Source organism: Microtus oregoni, unplaced genomic scaffold (genome assembly GCF_018167655.1).
Source record: "Microtus oregoni isolate MIOR12 unplaced genomic scaffold, Mior012 000000F_ref0000247, whole genome shotgun sequence".
In the NCBI taxonomy this organism is placed as follows: domain Eukaryota; kingdom Metazoa; phylum Chordata; class Mammalia; order Rodentia; family Cricetidae; genus Microtus; species Microtus oregoni.
Genome location: NW_024543059.1, coordinates 75,096,156 through 75,110,896, shown reverse-complemented (window position 1 = coordinate 75,110,896; position 14,741 = coordinate 75,096,156).

Genomic DNA, 14,741 nt, shown 5'->3' with positions numbered 1-14,741 from the left:
CCAGTCCCTGCCTCCTTGCGCCTCGCCGTGGTTAGGGGAGAGCTGGGGGTGGGGGGGAGCAGACTGGGTGAAAGAGTTGGGGATCCTGCCTGGAAGGGCAGCTGACCGGTTTACTTCTCCGGCAGTTCTAACCCAGGGTGACGTGAGGGAGCACGTTTAAAGAGGTGAGTCTCGGCCTAGTTTGTTGGCTCAACTAGAATTCTGTTAGAGGAAATCAAAATAAAAATAAATAAATAAATAAATAAATAAATGAGTTATCACTTCCCCGACTTTAGAGGTTCAGACTGGGGGCGGAGACTTGGGACAGAAGATAGGCCCTGTCTCAACCATCTCAGCTGCGTTCTCGGTTTCGTCCAGGACTCACAAGCTACTCACCCTCCAGGCAGCTCCTCTCTCTCCTGGAGCCGCAGAAGCCTACTTCCCAAGCGGGTGGAGTCCGCCCCCCTCGCCCCTCCCGCTCCTACGGGGATCTCCCCCTCACCCCCCAGCCATCGCCACCTCCACCACCTCAGTTCCACTCAATCGATTTTTGCTGCATGTCAACACTTATTACGGTGAGTGTGGGGGTATTTTTTCTCCTTCTCTATGTCTCTTAATGATTTCTGAGCTAGTTGTGTATTAAAGCGCTTAAAGAAAACTTTAAGGTAATCTATAGTATGAAGATCAACCTCCCCCGCGTGGGTTCAAACATGGCGAGCGCATAGCGGGAGACCCAGGCTTCGGTGGCCTGGGTGCCCAGCGAGGCACCTCAGGGAGAGCCAGAGCAACGGGGCGTAAAGCGAAGGAGGCCTTGCTTGGACCCGCAGTGGGGTAGTCTTCAGGTCCTCCTCGCCCACTTGCTACACACTGGAACCTTCGCCCACCTTGATGGCTACATTAAAACTAGGCTTTTATTTTATTAAAAAAAATTTTAAATCTTCTTTGGGTCTCCATGCTCGCCATTCTTCTAATACGGGATTCAGGTTGGTGGAGGCTGAGAGAAAGGTGTATACAGCACACTTTCATCCTCATCACCTCCAAGTTCTCAAATCTCAGATGTAATGCCCACAACTTACTTATTTATAAATGTATGGAAAATAAGATGCCAAGCCCTACTACCACAGCCACCCTGGTCAGAAAAGGAATCTGCTTTTCCCTGACCTGGTTTTTCCCTCCCCAGAACTCCCCAGGACGTTGAAACCCGGAGTCCTCTTAGGCGTGTAAGAACACCACCAAAAAAATCAATGGGGAAAAATGGTATCTTTAAAGTCCCAATATTCCTCGAAAGCCCTATAAATTCACCCGTGGAGAGCCGCGAACCCTTTTAAGGAGTGTCTATAAAACTCCTGTGTTCAGGAAAGAGAACAATCTTCTCCACCCCCTGTCACCGCGGTGACCAAAACAAAGGTCTGTCCTGCAATCCACATCCAAACTCACGAGACTCCGACGCCTGTCCCCCAGTTCCCCAAGCCTCAGTCTGTCCACCACCCACCACAGATCTGAGCTAGAAGGGGTCCGGGCTGGAAGGTATAACTTTTTGTTTTTTTGAGTTGAGAGAGGGAGGGGTGTAACCAGATCAGAGTCTTTATGAATATAGACTCCCCACTGATTGATTTATAAACCCCCAGCGAACTGCAGTTAATGTAAGCAAGCCCACTGACGTGCAAGAGACGGGCTGGACTCAGGGAAGCAGGTCTGAAAAGACAAGGAAAGGAATCTCTGGCAGCAGATTTTTCAGAGGGAGTTAAAAACATCCTCCTCCCGTCCTCCCAAACCATTGTATTTTAATTTAACCCGATAAACGATAATTCTAGAGGAGATGTTTTTAAAATGAACTGTTGGAAATACCTCTGTAAACACATATCTGGTTTACCTCTTTAGACTTTTAGCAGATGAAACCGTGGAGATTTTATGCTGGGCTTCAAAGTTGTCATCTCCTCTTTTCTCCTGCACACACCCCCACACACACCCAGGGAGACCTTTTCATTGTTGATTTTTCTATTGGAAAGGATGGAAAGTAGAATTTATTGTGTTCCGAATGCAAAATCTTCATTTTTGCTCGGAATATTTTATGCTTTATGTAAATGTTAGTTTTAGATTTTGTTTGAGGGCCAAGGGAGCCCTGCAAGAAAGAAAATACCCCCATTAAAGTAGCTAATTTGACTTAATTGCTCTAAAAAAAAATCACAGCTCCTCTTTTTGTGGCGATGCACTGTAGCAATTGCGGAAAGCAGGAGATATTTGGAACTTAAGCTGCTTAGCTGAAGAATGCCTATTAGAACCATCTAGCCTCCTTTTGCTTTAAAACATGCTTTTAAAAGCATCCAGTGGCTGTATGGAGAAGATATTTACTTTGGGGTGATAGGGTTGCACGATGGTCTTTCTTCCTCTTCTTAAAATGAGGCTAAATGAAGTTAAGACTAATTAGTTGTTCCCCAACCTGTTCCTGTTGGGGAAGGTGGGGAGAAGCCTGTGATTTTAATGAATCTCCCCCGCCCCATTCGGTTCTCCTAATGTTCTGGTCAAAATGTTTAAGGTTTCATGGGGTTTTCTCTCCCTGTCTTTTTCTTCGCCTTACTATCTTCTTTGCACCCAGACTAGGTTTTTGCTTTGCTTTGTTTTGCTGTTTGCTCCGCTGCCCGCCCCCTGTCCACACCCCCCAATTCCCCATTCTAGCAACTTAGAAAATTGCCCCGTAGTGCTGGAGGCTGTTGTACCAAAATTAAGTCTTGGTGCTATTTCCTTAGAGTCTTGGCCAAAGCTTTCTTGTTCAAGATTTAGAAGAGTTTCTTTTGCTTCTTTCAGGGAGTCACAGCGCACACGGTCAGGAGCTGGAGCCTTTCTGCTAGTCTCTTTGAGGTGATAATACCTAGAACCCTCCTTACTGTCTCCGGTGGAACTGTGGGGCACGGTTTCGAGTGTGGCTCGGAACTCAGTCTAGTGGCAGCCCAGTACTCCTGCTCTGCCTCCGTCAACAGCCCAGGCAACTAGGTGTCAAGGCAGGGTTGACTCCTGCACAAGGGGGGAAAAAAGAAGGATTTGATGACATCCTTCCCTATATTTCAGGATGGAGAGGCAGGGCTTTCTCGGGTGTCACTTCTCGCTGATGGCTGCGTTTGGTTGACCGCCCGTCTCCTAGACAGCCTACACCTCTCTGTGTGCGGGCGCGGGACGGAGGGGGGAGGGGAAGCCTGCGGACGGAGGTAGAGACCCAGCAGGCCATCCTCAGGACAGGGCTTTGCCTGCCAGAGCCCAGGGCTACAGATCTCTTTGAAAATAAAGTAATATTAAACAAAAGAAAGTGAAATAAAAGCCTTCTGCGTGCTCTGGGCCTCAGGCCGACGTTCAGTTCCAAGATTTCGTCAACCTCAGCGCCTCAGGTCTCTGCTGAAACCCAGAAATGGGGTGGAGGGGGTTGATCTTATCTGATGAAGTGGTTTCTTATCTGTTTCAACGACAAAGGGGTGGATCCTGTCTGCGGGCTGCTGGACTGCCCTTCCAGGCTTCAGCGTCCCTGCGCGGAGCTTCCCAAGCTTCGACCTCCTTCTCCTGCATAGCTGGACTAGTTTACCGATGACCAAACACCAGGCCCTGGGCAGCTGGACAAAACATTTTGGACCCTCAAGTTCCTTTCCGCCCCGCCCACTGAGCTTGGAACTTCGGGTCACCCAGAAGCTGTGGCTCCACCTGAGAGTGCCCTCAAGGCCAACTTCTCCTAGGGTCGTTAGACCCGGTGGATCGGTACAGTCCAGCTCTAAGGCTGTCCACCGATCCCCACGACCGCTTCATCTCAATGTTCTGGCTTTTTTGTTTTATTTTTGTTTTGCTTTTGTTTTTGGCCGGAGGTAAGAGCTAGGGGCGGTGGAAAGAGGTCGGACCTCCCTTTCATCTAATCCTATTTTTCTGAGACAGAAGGAGAAAATAGAACCCTGAGGGCCACCTATGCACGTCCAGTTTCGCGCTATTGGGTCTCAGCATGGTTTCCGTGTCCCTCCACATAACACGATCTGACCTAGTCGGTTGCTGGACCCACTTCCCTCCCACGCCCGCAGCCAGTAGCCCCGGATCCGGGGTCCAGCACCTTTGGCTGGGGTACTTGGGCTGGCCGTAGGGTCCAGCTGTGGAGGTGCTCGGACCCTAGCGCTTGCGCCCTGCAAACGCTGAAAGGGGCCGGAACCGCAGCCTGGCTGGCGGTCCCTGGTCACAGTGTGGGCGCGACCTTGCAGCAGCCATCCCAGAGGCTGCAGTCTGTGGCAGGAGGAGCCCTCCCCTTCACATCCCTTCTCACCCTCTCCTGGCCTCTGCGTCTTCACTCCTGAGCGGCCATATACCTTGAGTCTGTCACCCCCGCCTGCCTCCTTCAAGACGCCTCAGCCCAAGGGTTAAATATTAACAGGTCAGAGCTATAGAGTGAGGTAAAACGTTACATATAAAAATGAATTATCTATCCGGTCCCAGGAGAGACAACCTATAGCCAGCTCGGCGTCTAGGGAAAATCTGACCACACGCCCTGTACCCACTCCACTGACTGCCTCTACCCATGAACCATTCTGCCGTAGGTGGTCAGGGACAGACACCGTACAGCCAATCATTCCCCTTGCGGAGCCTGAGGTTAATTGAGGGTTTTGAACACAAGCAAAAGTCCTTTCCAGAAAGGTCAGGGACAGCATTTCATCTCTTATAAGAGTTAGTGAAGGAGAAAAAAACTCCTGCATCTCCTCTGCCATCGCTGGGAGGCTAGGCTGGATGGGTAGCGGGGATAGTAAGCAGAGTCAAGAGTCTGAAGATCAGAGGCCAGCGGTGGGTGGCTACAAGCTTATAGGGCTGGACTGGGCTGAGCACCTTGGCCTGAGATTCTCAGGAAACCTTACACTCGCCCTCACCCGTTACCTTTACTCTCTCTGACCTATTTCTTTCTATTAACAAAAAAGTAACCCATGTCCTTTTCGGACTTAGGAGGCAGGCCCAGGCATCCAGTCATTGGAACACACACGGAAAGAAAACAGTACTTGAAAGAATGAGGGACTCAGCACTTGCTAACTTCTTGTATCCTTACCTGGGAAACACTAAGAACTCTGGCGCTGGGCAAATTCCTGAGTAGAAAGGTGATTTAGTTTCTTTTCCCTCCTTTTCCCTCAGCCTAATCCTCCCTTCCCCTCCCCACACTGGGAGAGGGGGTGCACAGGAGGGAAAGAGGGCTCCATGAAACTTCCAGACATTGCCAACAAACTGCAGGAAAAGTCCCTGCCCCTACGAAAATTCAATCATTTCTCTCCCCCCCCCCCAAAAAAAATGCTGGTTTGATTGAGATTGCAGTGCCTGTTCAGTACCTTTGCCCTGGCAGGTGGCAATCACCATTCTTCCCAACTTGGATGGTGCCTCTGACCTGGTCACTGAAGCAAGCCTATTTTCACCAAGAATATTTACCTAGTCTTTGTACTGAGTGGGTACAAGAAAAAAAAAAGTGTCTTTGGTATTGTGCCTGTCTGGTGTGAACTAGGCGCCACGGCACATCTCAGATCCCCTCTTAACTTCTTCAAAGGCAGCTACTTCTTCCCTATGTTCACAGCCTGTGTTCCTAGTGGTCCTGTGTATTTCTGGAAAGGCTCAAAGGCTGGCAGCAGAGCTGTCTAGTTAGCAGGGGTTTTCAGGGAGTCCCCAGGTGGACCCACTAAGCCTGTTCTGAGTCCTGTGTACAAGTATCAATGGGATGCCACCCTCCAGTTAGTTCTTAGGGGGATACGGCTTGAGTTTAAGATGTGGTTGCACACTTAATCTCATCACTTCGTGGCTTGTCACTGCTTTTAGCTCACTGCACACATTGCACACCGTGTTCTATGTCACTCCAGTGCAGCGGTGACAGCCCGACTTTGTCATCATCCAATTTTGTGTTACGCTGCTTCCCCAAGAAAAATAGAATTGACTCAAATGTTCCGCCGGTTTGCACCAGAGAGACACTGAACACATCAAAGCAAATAAATAAAAGGAGGTATGCATCATGCACTCGGTTGCCCTTCTAGGGGCAAATCTGAGACTGAGAAACAGGTCAGGTCTTAAAGGTACCCGGTGACCAGGGAAGGGGAATTATGGAGGGTATAATAGCCTCAAATGATCTTCTTCCTCACCAAACTACCGTGTTATCTGACACCCTCGATCTATTTGTGTCCCGGGTAACAGAAGGTTTGACTGATAGGTCACAGACTAGAGGGCCTGGGTGGCTGAAAACAAGTTTGACAAGAAAGGAATCTGGGTGGGGTGCCACCATGGAGGTGGAGAGAGGATGGGGCCTGGAGTTCCAGGAGCAGCCTGGCAGCCCTGGGCTTTGCTGGACCCTGACTCATCCAGACCCTTTCCTCAGAGAATAGATACAGGTAAAACATCACAGAAGAGAAAAATCTCCAACCTCTGTGTATACCTTTGTCTTCTCCCCACTTTCTGCTTCCTTCACGACTTCCTGCCCTACTCGCCCTCACTCCTTTCTCCCCAGAACCTTGGCTACTCTGGGTTTATACTCTGCCTGTCCCTCTTTTCAGATAAGCTTTGTGGTTTTTTTTACAGTTCTCATTTTTTTCCTATATAAAAAGTTGTTTCATGCAAATAAGAGTCTACCTGCAAACCATTTGTTGTCAAGAACATGATGTGCTCGTTTGAACCCCAGAAGCCTCAGGACGAGCAGGCACTGCACATGCTACCATTGTCTTTCAAGAGCTCTCGTGCAGGATGTCCTGGGCAGTCATGAGTACAGTTCTCTCAGGGGACAGTAAGACCCTTGGAAAGACTACCAAAGTGGGACATCTTGCCTTCAATTTACCTTCGTCAGTTAAAATAGCAGCAATAACAGCAAAATGTACATGCTTGCTTGTGTCAGGGCACATGGTACATATGTGTTTGGAGGCCCGAGGATAACTTCAGATATACTGTTTAGGAATACTACCCAACTTTTTTTTTTACTTTATTTTTTGAGACGGCTCTTCTCTGGGTAGTCCTGGCTGTCCTGGAACTAGCTCTGTAGACAATACTGGCCCCAAATGCACAGGGATCCACCTGTCTCTGCTCCCCGAGTATTAGCATTAAAGGCCTGCGCCACCCCTTCCTGGCCCAACTTAATAAAAAAATATTGTTAGCGTGTCTGCAGCCATGCATGTCTTGACATGTATGTGGAGGTCAAAGGACAACTTTTTGGGACCTATTTCTCTCTCCACCTTCTGGTGGGTTCCAGAAATGAAACTCGAATTGTCAGGCTTCATCACAAGGCCTCAAGTACCATACCATTCAGCCATCCCTCTGTCCTAAACCAACGTATTTTATTTGAATGTTTTTATTATTTTAATTTACGTCTATATCTGCATGTGTATGTTCACATGTATGCAGATGACTCCAGAAGCCAGGAGAGGGTTGGACCCTATAAATCTTCAATTAGAGGCAGCTGTGAGCTACCCAGCCTGGGTTCTGGGGTTTTCACTCAGCTCCTCTGTAAGAGCAGCATTTGCCCTTAACCACTAAGCCATCATTCCATCCGTCTAACTTGTTTCAGAGACAGGGTCTTCCATTAACTTGGAACTCCCTTTAAGTTATGGCCGGCTAGAGAGCCCCAGGTACCACCTGCCTCCACCTCCCGAGGATTCCAATCCTGGACCACCACACTTGGCATTTTACTCGGGCTCTGGCCATGCAACTCAGGTTCTCCTGCTGGCAAGCAGCACACTCAGCTGACCAAGCCAGTTTCCCAACCCAAGCTTACTGTCTTACCTTGGAAGTTTCCTCCCTGGAAACTACCATTAGTGGACTTGTAAGCTGTCTTCCAGGAAAACACACACAGACCTTTGTTGAGCTGATATGCTCATCAGTTCCTCTCTCTGTCTTCCTGTACAAAGGCCCTTGGTTTGTAGTCGTGTGTGCTTATTGAATTTTCCTTCCTTTTGTGACTGGAAAACCCTTTCAGTCTCATGCCTAACTCTTTTAGACTAGAACTTGGTTGGAAGATATCCTTTCCCCATTCATGAGCTTCCACATTCCCATTTCCTTTGACCTCTTTGCTTTTCTAACTCCTTCCAAAGTCTCAGCTGATGTCATTTTAAATCAGCCCCACCATCTCTTTGTTCAACCTAGTTTCTAGAACGTTACTGTTCTCATACCTCAAGACTACCTTTTGCTGGAATAACTCCTTTGGTAATTCCTAAACAGGGTATTGTATTGTGAGGTAAGATTTTTGGAGGTCATTTTTTAGCTTTTATTTGGAACTTGGCACAGCACTTGACATGATAGTAGATGTTCAATAAATACCTATTGATCAAATGATATAATTAAAACCTTTGTGCACAGAAATAAAACATCAAAGACATGAAGATCTATTTGGTTGGCATGAATTAAATCTCAGGTTAATTCTAATTAATTTTTAAGCCTTTTCTCAACAAACCAGACATGTAAGAGTATCCTGTAGAAGTTTCTTCTAAATCTTTTCATCATCTTAATGACGTCAGAGTGTTTCTAAGACGTTGAGTCATAGTCTAGGTTCATAAGATGCCAGACAAATGCTGGCATATTGATTTTATCCATAAGGATGTTTCTAGAAAATTTAGCTTGGGAAATAGATGTGGTAAGTAGGTAGAGAAAGGAATTATGGCCGGTCATGGGGGGGGGGGGTTCATGTTGATAATCGCAGGACTTAGGAAGCTGAGGCAGGAGAGTTGCTGCAAATTCAAACCCAGTTTAGGCTACAAAAATGAGACGATACCTCAAAATGAGAGAGAGGAAGTGCTGGAGTGGGAGAAACAGAGAAACCCAGACTGTGTGGGTATAAGTGAGGATCAGACAAAGCAGATGTTCCCAGTTTGTCTAGACAAAGGGTCGTAATGTCCAATCCTTGAAACTATTTTACTCTTTAAATGATTTTTCTGTTTACAATAGTATGAACATATATGATGATTCTCAAGAGTATAAAGACAATTCTATCAACACAAGTGGTCTATCCATTTTTTTCTTCCACTTTAGTGTTTGGAACGAGCATTGGTTTCTTTTTAAAAATATTTATTTATTTATTTTGCTGGGAATTGAACTCAGGACCTTTGGAAGAGCAGACAATGTTCTTAATCTCTGAGCCATCTCTCCAGCCCCTCACATCTTATTTTTTGCTAATACAAATACGTATTATGTGTTGTAGGACTCTTGGTTGCTTCTGCTTGTGTGTGATTGATATATGGTCTCTCTATGTAACATTGATTGTTCTAGAACTTGCCATGGAGAACAACTGACTCCTGCATGAGATAAAGGAATGCACCACCATGCCCTGCAACCTCACATATTTTTTTTTATTCTCTTACTGGTGGCACTGGTCCCTGCACCAAATGCCATATGCATTCCCACTTTCCAGAATTTACGATGAACAGAAACTCATCTCACCAGAAACACTGGAACTTTGATGAAATATCTATGAAGCTTTAATAACTCTTGATATTTGCCAGAAAAGAATTATTTTTCCATTAAATACATAAACAAAAATACACATATAAACAAACAAGTAAATGGTGAGGTCCAGAGTTATAAAGAATTACAACGAAGAGCATCATTTCTCATAATGAATCTGTTTTGGTCATGATGTTTCTTACAGGACTCACTCTAAGAGAGGACTCACTGACTAGAGTCAAACACCAAGAAGAGAGTCATTAGAGAAACAGAAGAAAAAAAAAAGAATGTAATCTTGTAAAGTAGGTACTATCATTTTCTTATCTGATGGATTGATGTTGAAGATTAGTTTGCCTCAGATTGCTTAGTTAATCAGTTGTAGATTCAAGACTGGAAAAGAACTTGTTGATTGACAACGTGATTGAATCGAGTGATTAGCAGTACACTCTAAGGAGAGGTGGTTCCTGAGATGATTAACTAGAGGAAGAGACCTATCCTGTCTGTAGATGGCACCACTCAATGCATTAAAGGCCCAGATGAAATAAAAGAGGTAGGAAGAAACAGTTATGAGTGCGCCCTCTCTCTTTCTCTCCCTCCCTCCCCCCCCCCCCTCTACTTCCTGATTGCCAGAAGGCAAGCAAGTAGCTTCTGCCATATGACACCACTCCCATGCTGGTCTGTCTCACTACAGCCTAACACAGCAACAAGTCATCCTCTGAAACCATGAACTAATATACAAATTTCCTCTTTAAACTATCTCAATATTTGTCACAGTGAGGAAGAGTCTAGCCCAGGCACTAAACAATCTCACTGCCCTGAAATTATTACTGTTCTTCTCTATTACCTTTTGACGCCATGATTGGAAAATGCCATTTATAAAGTAAAATAAAAATGTTGTTAAATGGGCTGGAGAGATGGCTCAGTGGTTAAGAGCATTGCCTGCTCTTCCAAAGGTCCTGAGTTCAATTCCCAGCAACCACGTGGTGGCTTACAACCACCTGTAATGAGGTCTGGTGCCCTCTTCTGGCCTGCAGGCATACACACAGACAGAATATGTATACATAATAAATAAATTAAAAAAAATATGTTGTTAAAAGTGACGTGAACACAATAGCAACCTACCTGTCTTCTGAGATGCTGGAAAAACTAATAATTATAATGACTGAGCTGAAGATTAAGTTTTACTTTCTCTTGTGTATTTCAACACACATTTCTTTCTCTTTCTTTTTCTTTTTTCAGTTTTCTTATGTGCATTGGTGTTTTGCTTGCATGTACATCTAAATGACAGTGTCTTATCCCCTAGAACTGGAGTTATAGGCATCTGTGAACTGCCATGTGGGTGCTAGCAATTGAACATGGGTTTTCTGAAGAGCAGCAAGTGCTTTTAACCTCTGAACCATCTCTCCAGCCCCTCAACACACATTTCTTAGAGTAAAGAAATACACAGAGCAGATGTGGAGAAGCTAACAATTCATGATATTTGAACATGTGATATTTTAGGTATAATAGGAAAATCAGTATGTTCTCCATGACATCAGTAAAAAGGATCAATATATATATATATATCTATATATTTATCTATCATCTATCTATGCATATGTATAATTGTCTACACATACAAAAATGCATGACAATCAGAAATATGGTATATAATCAAATTATTTTTTCCACTTCATTTGTATATTACCTCTGTCCTGCTTTCTTGCTCCTCCTTTTCCATCTGCACTGTCCATCCTTAAGGCTATCTGAAGGCTTTAGCTTGCACATCCCTACTCTGGAAAAAGCCCCCCTAACACTCTGGCAGTAAGTTGAACCAGACTACCCCTCCTTTGTGCTTCCATGGTGTTCTAGTTCCACGTCTTGCTGCTATGACAAAAGCAAGTTAGAAGAGAAAGGGTTTATTTTAGTTTTTAGTATTTAGATTTGTTTTAGTTCACAGTTTTCCAGGTTACAGATCATCATAATAGAGAAGACACAGTGGTGGGGGCTTGAGAGAACTGGTCATATTTTGCTTTCCCAGTCAAGAGCGGGGACAAATGAATGTATACATGCATGCTTACACTCATCTTTCTTTCCTCATTCCTATACAGCTCAGGATCTCCTGACTAGGGAATGGTGACACCCATAGTGGATGGGTCTTCGCATCTCAGTTAACACAATTGACCAGCACGATCTAGAGAACCTCTCATCAAAGTCCCTTCCCAGGTAATTCTAGATTGTGCCACGTTAACAAATGATCATATCAAAGCAAAAGATGAGTGTTCAAAGCGTATAATTTGGATGATTATATTTAGAATATCTCACTTGGGATTTTCCACTACTCTCACATATTCAGATCACACATTTTCTATGATGTTCAGGATATCAAAACTACAGTGGACCAGCATGTACTATTATGGGAAACCCTTCACCTAAGCAGCCTGTTGCCCATGTTCCTGTTAGCAACTCCCAAGAAGCTCATTGACTCACCAAACTAGACTGGAGGGGAATCGTTTATTTGACCTGTAGTTAGTTTATGTTGTTAGTGTTCTGCCTGGGTTAGTAGATATTTGTCTCTTCAGGAAAATTCATGCTTGGGAGCAGAGTCTGCCGCTCTTTAAATACATGCTGCTGTAGTTCAACAGCTTGACTCTCCCCACCTCAGAGTCCCAACTCCAAGATTCCTGACTATAAAACACTGGGTAATGCAAATGAGAAGAAGCAAGTGCTTCCTCACTGGATTTAAGGCCTACAGGAAGGAATTCATGATTTGTACTGTAAAATTTGTGAAAAGCCTAAGGCTGGAGAGGTCAGAGGCCCCATCAACAAATTTATTGCTGCTGTTTTGCTAAATGGACATAATATGTTAATCAAATTACTCTCTGAATACTTATGTTTATGCACATAGATTAGTACCAATTAGTACCAATTTCAGCTTAGGTCAGAGAAGCTGTTTTCTTCTTCTTCTTCTTCTTCTTCTTCTTCTTCTTCTTCTTCTTCTTTTTTGGTTTTTCGAGACAGGGTTTCTCTGTGGCTTTGGAGCCTGTCCTGGAACTAGCTCTGTAGACCAGGCTGGTCTCAAACTCACAGAGATCCGCCTGCCTCTGCCGCCCGAGTGCCGGATTAAAGGCATGCACCACCATAGCCCGGCAGCTGTTTTCTTCTTTTAATTAACTTTCTTTTTATTCTTTGTGTCTTTCACATTATGCATCTCAATCCCATTCATTTCCCTGTTCCCTTTGTGTCTACCCTCTGCCCTCCAAAATAAAGTAAAATTTAAGAACAAGAAAGAAAAAAGGAAAATCTCGTCACGGAAGCTGCAGTGTGACACAGTGAGTTTACACAGTAAACCCTTTTGTCCGTATAGCTTTACTTGCAAGTGCTCATTGCAAAGAGTCATTGATCTGGTTCAAGGCCTCTGGTTTCTGCTACACTATCACTGCCCTCACTGGGACTCCTCTTAGATATCCGATGTTGCCCTGGATTTTGGAGATTATGAAGCTTTGGGTCTGCAGAACTGGCCCTTTCACGTGCTCCTGCAGATCATAGATGGGGTAGATGTTGGGGTGGGCCAAGCCATAACCCTGGTTCTGTGTCTGGGTAGTTGCCTGGTTGGTCAACCCACCAGATCTCCACCAGGGTGAACTCTCCAGCATTGCCCTAGCTAGTTCACCCCTTGCTGTGATTTGAGGCAGGGCCAGTTTTCCTGCTTTCTTTCCTTAGGGTCTGCACTCCCACATCAGGGCCAGCTCTACTCTGTTGCCTAGGTGAGGTGCAGGGCCTGCTCTCCCGAGTGCTGCATCTGGTGATGGGTAGGGACAGTTCTTCTGCTCTTATGATCACAGGGTCAGCTCTCCCACCCATCACAAGCAGAGCTGAAATGAGGAAGAGATGGGACATGGTGACATAATAATATTGTGCAAGAAAAGTGCTTAAGACAAAAGAAATCTGAAATTAATGACAGGAGGCAGAGTGCCATGACATTTTATTTAAAAAAAAAAAAGCAGATTTTAAAAAGGTGTAGTTATTTCATAGTTGATAAGACTATCTCTTACAGTACCCAGATTGGCCTTCAACTCTTTTTTTTTTTTTCGAGACAGGGTTTCTCTGTAGCTTCGGAGCCTGTCCTGGAACTCCCTTTGTAGATCAGGCTGGCCTCCAACTCATAGAGATCCGCCTGCCTCTGCCTCCCGAGTGCTGGGATTAAAGGCAGGCGCCACCACCGCCCGGCTGGCCTTCAACTCTTAAACCCAAACAATTTTCTTGGCCTCTAAGGCTCAGAGGACATTGTGGAAGTAGGGGCTGAAAGAATGCAGCAGTTAAGTAGCTGGGGCTATAGGAGTGCTTCACCACCACCCCCCAGCTTATTTCTGACTTTTCAAACTACAATAGTAACATACTTACTTTCTCCAGTGTCTGTCACTTTCTGCAGATAGGTGTCTTCCTCTGGGATAAAGCATCGTTCTCTTTATTCTAATCGTATTGGTCTACTGAAGTCTGCCAATTACAGTAGCTCCCAAGACATGGCAAGGGACCTCACTGGCTCCTGTACCTTTCTCAGAAATTCTCAAATGGAACTTTTAAAAAGAGAAGCAGTTCGTGTTGAAGAGATGAGTTTTCAAAGTTGTGTCCCTGAAGAGCAGAAGACTGAAGGGTCTTGCAAGACAGAGCTGACTTCTAGAGAAACATACCTGAAAGATCGGGGAAGAGAGGGCATTGGGCGGGGGCGGGGGCGGGGATAGGGCACTTTGATAGGATGTGTGTGGTCCCTTTAAAGCTGTGCCTTTCCTGAGATCTTGCTATTTAGGCCCATATATATTTGCCTGAGGTAGGACATGGTAAGTCTCTGCCACTTTGAACCATAGAGTTCCTGCTTTAGTAGACACAGTCCTTCCCTATAGTAATAGGTTCTCTCTTAGAGAGAAGAAGACACTTTTGAAATCAAAATCAGACACTACATGTTGGGGTCCTCAGATGTTCAATGGTAAGTAGATAAAATATCTTCTAGTGGCCCTCAGCTAATGTGGCCTGGGTGGTATTAAGGGGGTGAAGGAGGATCGTGTTATATACACATATATACACAGACACGCGCGCGCGCACACACACACACACACACACACACACACACACACACAGTGGAATAAAGCTAGAGGTAGGGAACTCTCCCAAGATGAAATTCTTGGAGAAGGAGTCTACCCTACTATAGAAAAGCAGGCTGTATATGATAACCGCACACTGGATTTATGCTGCACAACAGCTTTCAATACTTGGGACAGGAAATTTTGGCTCAAATAATCTGCAAAATTTAAACTATTACTTGACTCAACTAAAACAGCACAAGATTGACGAGCCCCAGGGGTCTGGCAGCTTTTTTACATGTT